Source organism: Arachis ipaensis, chromosome B6, assembly GCF_059453495.1.
Source record: "Arachis ipaensis isolate K30076 ecotype BB chromosome B6, ASM5945349v1, whole genome shotgun sequence".
Lineage (NCBI taxonomy): Eukaryota > Viridiplantae > Streptophyta > Magnoliopsida > Fabales > Fabaceae > Arachis > Arachis ipaensis.
This window is the reverse complement of record NC_142441.1, coordinates 58,784,357-58,789,616: the sequence shown is the minus strand read 5'-3', so window position 1 is coordinate 58,789,616 and position 5,260 is coordinate 58,784,357. Positions and strand designations below refer to the sequence as shown.

Sequence of the window (5,260 nt, the reverse complement as noted above, 5' to 3'; positions counted from 1 at the left end):
CAAAGCATCCCCACGCATGAATGTGAGAAATCAACTGAAGAAAGGAGCATGAAGGAGATTTTAGAATCTCAACATGAGGACAAGGAGATGGGGTATGTCTTACAACAAGTGGAGGGTGAAGAGATTGTTGATTAAGAAGAAGTGGTTGAAGAGCTAGGCAAAGTTGAGCAAGAGGTGAATTTCAAGCTTGAGAGCACTTCCACACCAAGTGATGTTGTTGATGAATTTGTGGAAGTTGTTGAACTTTCTTCCATTGAACTTGAAGATGATGTGAAGGAGGGTGCACAACCTCCTAAGCATATAATGAATGATGAAGAATTGGAAGAAGGTGAGCAAGCAACAAATCTTCCTCTTGGAGATGAACCCACACCAACACATGATCCTTTGGTATTTGAGGAATCTTCTCCAAGTTGTGACATGAAGAGTGGGAAAGAGCTAGAAGAAGTTGGTGAAGAAGTGGTTGAATGTGAAGAACTTTGTCAAGAGGAAGAGGTTGAATTTGAAGAAGCTTGCCAAGAGGTGGAGGTAATCAAAGAAGAGCACAAGGGAATAGAACTTACAAGACCATTGGAGACGTCCCTTCCTAAGTCACTATCCAACATAACATTCAAGTGGGTAAAATTTCTATCCCTAAGCTTCACTTTCTCACTTGAATATGGTTTGATTGAAAATGATGGTCAACTTAGAGCTCTTTGTGGAGTTAAGAGTAAGAGAGAGTCGTGTAGTGGTTGGACATATCACACTAGGTTCATGATGGTTGCATGCTCAAAGTTGAATGGCAATGGTTTGTGTAAAACCCAATTGCATGGGTCTAGGAGAATGTTTGGATGGTTAATTGAAAATTCACAAGCCTTGTCACCCAAATTTAACTATGGTAGTCAACGGAAAGATGGGTGCAAGAACAAGGTTTTGGACCCCGTTATTCATTTCAACAATTAGAACTCTTGGGGCCTTGCCATCTACCTAAGCTTACTTGAAGGCCTTGTGCACCTAATTTGGGATCTCGATGGGCATTGGAGATGCAAACAATGGTGGGGATTCAAGGATGAATTCAAGCATAAACCACCCTAGCAAGGACCCCCACCAAATGTCCAATGATGAGCGGATAATTTATACGCTTTTTGGCATTGTTTTTACATAGTTTTTAGTATAATTTAGTTAGTTTTTAACATATTTTTATTAGTTTTTAATTAAAAATCACATTTCTGGACTTTACTATGAGTTTGTGTGATTTTCTGTGATTTCAGGTATTTTCTGGCTGAAATTGAAGGACTTAAGCAAAAATCAGATTTAGAGGCTGAAGAAGGACTGCAGATGCTGTTGGATTCTGACCTCCCTACACTCAAAGTAGATTTTCTGGAGCTACATGAGTCCAAATGGTGCACTGTTAATTGCGTTGGAAAGTAGACATCCAGGGCTTTCCAGAAATATATAATAGTCCATACTTTGCCCGAGTTTAAATGATGCAAACTGGCGTTCAACGCCAGCTCTCTGCCCTATTCTGGAGTTAAACGCCAGAAACAGGTTGCAAAGCAGAGTTAAACACCAGAAACAGGTTACAAACTAGTGTTTAACTCCAAGAAAGACCTCTGCACGTGAAAGCTTCAATGCTCAGACCAAGCACACACCAAGTGGGCCTGGAAGTGAATTTCTACATCATTTACTTATTTCTATAACCCTAGTAACTAGTTTAGTATAAATAGAACTTTTTACTATTGTGTAAAACGTCTTGGAATCAGCTCTTTTGATTAGTTTTATGCTATCTTAGACCTTTATTGGGGCTGGCCATTCGGCCATGCCTGGACCATTATCACTTATGTATTTTCAACGGTAGAATTTCTACACACCATAGATTAAGGTGTGGAGCTTTTGTTGTTCCTCATGAATTAATGCAAAGTACTACTATTTTTCTATTCAATTCAAGCCTATTTCTTCTCTAAGATATTCATTCACACTCAAGAACATGATGAATGTGATGATTATGTGACGCTCATTATCATTCTCACTTATGAACGCGTGCCTGACAAACACTTCCGTTCTACATGCAAACAAGCTTGAATGTGTATCTCTTAGCCTTCTAATCGTGAGATCAGAGTCTTCGTGGTATAGGCTAGAAATATTGGCGGCCATTCTTGAGATCCGGAAAGTCTAAACCTTGTCTGTGGTATTCCGAGTAGGATCCGGAAAGGGATGGCTGTGACAAGCTTCAAACTCACGAGTGCTGAGCGTAGTGACAGACGCAAAAGGATTACTGAATCCTATTCCAGTATGATCGAGAACCGACAGATGAATAGCCATGCGGTGACAGCGCATCTTGGATCATTTTCACTGAGAGGATGGGAAGTAGCCATTGACAACGGTGATGCCCTACACAAAGCTTGCCATAGAAAGGAGTGGGAATGATTGGATGAAGACAGCAGGAAAGTAGAGGTTTAGGAGGAACGAAAGCATCTCTCTATGCTTATCTGAAATTCTCACCAATGAATTACATAAGTATCTCTATCTTTATTTTACGTTGTATTTATCTCTTAATTATTAAAACTCCATAACCATTTGAATCCGCCTGACTGAGATCTACAAGGTGGCCATAGCTTGTTTCAAGCCGACAATCTCTGACCCTTACTCAGGTAAGGTTTATTACTTGGATGACCCAATGCACCTGCTGGTTAGTTGTGCGAAGTTGTGACAAAGTGTGTGAATTACGTTCCGAGCACCAAGTTGTTGGCGCCGTTGTTAAGGATCACAATTTCGTGCACCAAGTTTTTGGCGCCGTTGCCGGGGATTGTTCGAGTTTGGACAACTAACGGTTCATCTTGTTGCTCAGATTAGGTAATTTTATTTTAATATAAAGCTTTTTGTTTTTATTCTTTTATTTTCGAAAAATACGAAAAAAAAAGAAAAAAATAAAATAATTTGATGTTTCTTGTTTGAGTCTTGTGTCAGTTCTTAAGTTTGGTGTCAATTGCATGCTTTTATAATTCTCTTTAATTTTTGAAAATCCATGCATTGCATTCTTCATGATCTTCAAGTTGTTCTTGGTAAGTCTTCTTGTTTGATCTTTAAAATTTCATGTTTTGTGTCTTTTCTTGTTTTCCATATGCATTTTCAAATTATTAGTGTCTAAAGTTTGAAAATTTCTAAGTTTGGTGTCTTGCATGTTTTTCTTTTCTTAAAAATTTTCAAAAATAAGTTCTTGGGGTTCATCTTGACATTCAATGTGTTCTTGGTGTCCATCTTGACATTCAAAGTGTTCTTGCATGCATTGTGTGTTTTGATTCACAATTTTCATGTTTTGAGTCTTTTTACTGTTTTTCTCTTTCTTCATAAAAAATTCAGAAATAAAAAAAATATCATTCCCTCATTCTCTCATAAATTTTCAAAAATTTAGTTTGATTTAGTCAAAAAGTTTTTAAATTTAATTGTTTCTTATGAGTCAAATCAAATTTTCATTTTAAAAAAATTATATCTTTTTCAAATCTTTTTCAAAAAATAAAATCTTTTTCATTTTTCCTTTATGAATTTCAAAAATTTCAAAATGATTTTCAAAATCTTTTTCTTATTTCTATTTCATATTTTCGAAATTAATGCTAACAGTTAATGTGATTGATTCAAAAATTTTAAGTTTGTTACTTGCCTAGTAAGAAAGGTTCAATCTTTAAATTTTAAAATCATATTTTTTTGTTTCTCGTTAGTCAAGTAATCAACTTTAATTTTCAAAATGAAATCTTTTTAAATGTCTTTCTCAAATCTTTTTCAAAATAAGTTTCAATCACATCTTTTTCAAAATCAATTTCAAAATCTTTTCTAACTTCCTATCTTTTCAAAATTTAATTTTCAAATCTTTTTCAATTAACTACTTGACTTTTTGTTTGATTTTAAAAGTTTATTATTTCAATCATATCTTTTTCAAAACTACCTAACTAATTATCTCTCTAATTTTCGAAAATCACCTTCCCCTTTTTCAAAATTCCTTTTTAATTAACTATTTGTTTTAATATTTAATTTGATTTAATTTTATTTTTTAATTCTCGAATTTTAATTTTTAATTCTAAATTAAAAACAAAAATATTTTTCTTTTCTTTTCAATTATTTTCGAAAATTCTTCTCTCTCACCTCCTTCTAATTATTTATTTATCTACTAACATTTCTCTTCTTCTTAAAAATTTGAACCCTCTCCCTCTTTCTGTGTTCAAATTTCTTTTCTTCTTCTACTCACATAAAGGAATCTCTATACTGTGACATAGAGGATTCCTCTTCTTTTCTGTTTTCTTCTTTTTCATATGAGCAGGAACAAGGATAAGAACATTCTTGTTGAAGCTGATCCTGAACCTGAAAGAACTCTGAAGAGGAAGCTAAGGGAAGCTAAAGCACAACTCTCTGGAGAAAATCTAACAGAAATTTTTGAAAAAGAAGGAGACATGGCTATAAATAATAACAATGCAAGGAAGATGCTTGGTGACTTTACTGCACCAAATTCCAATTTACATGGAAGAAGCATCTCAATCCCTGCCATTGGAGCAAACAATTTTGAGCTAAAGCCTCAATTAGTTTCTCTAATGCAATAGAACTGCAAGTTTCATGGACTTCCATCAGAAGATCCTTTTCAGTTCTTAACTGAATTCTTGCAGATCTGTGATACTGTTAAGACCAATGGGGTTGACTCCGAGTTCTACAGGCTTATGCTTTTCCCATTTGCTGTAAGAGACAGAGCTAGAATATGGTTGGACTCTCAACCTAAAGATAGCCTGAACTCTTGGGATAAGCTGGTCACGGCTTTGTTAGCCAAGTTCTTTCCTCCTCAAAAGCATAGCAAGCTTAGAGTGGATGTTCAAACCTTCAAACAGAAAGAAGGTGAATCCCTCTATGAAGCTTGGGAGAGATATAAGCAACTGACCAAAAAGTGTCCTTCTGACATGCTTTCAGAATAGACTATCCTGGATATATTCTATGATGGTCTGTTTGAATTATTAAAGATGTCATTGGACCATTCTACAGGTGGATCCATTCACCTAAAGAAAACGCCTGCAGAAGCTCAGGAACTCATTGACATGGATGCAAATAACCAGTTCATGTACACTTCTGAAAGGAATCCTATGAGTAATGGGACGCCTCAGAGGAAGGGAGTTCTTGAAATTGATACTCTGAATGCCATATTGGCTCAGAATAAAATATTGACTCAGCAAGTCAATATGATTTCTCAGAGTCTGAATGGATTGCAAGCTGCATCCAACAGTACTCAAGAGGCATCTTCTAAAGAAAA

At 35.5% G+C, this 5,260-nt stretch overlaps 1 non-coding gene across 1 annotated transcript; it reads right to left on the bottom strand.

The window, feature by feature from the left end:
* Positions 1-4,811: 4,811 nt before the first annotated feature.
* Positions 4,812-4,919, bottom strand: LOC148555726 (small nucleolar RNA R71). The gene has a single exon (XR_015887179.1). It is a non-coding gene; the product is annotated as a small nucleolar RNA R71 (small nucleolar RNA).
* Between the last annotated feature and the right edge of the window lie 341 nt (positions 4,920-5,260).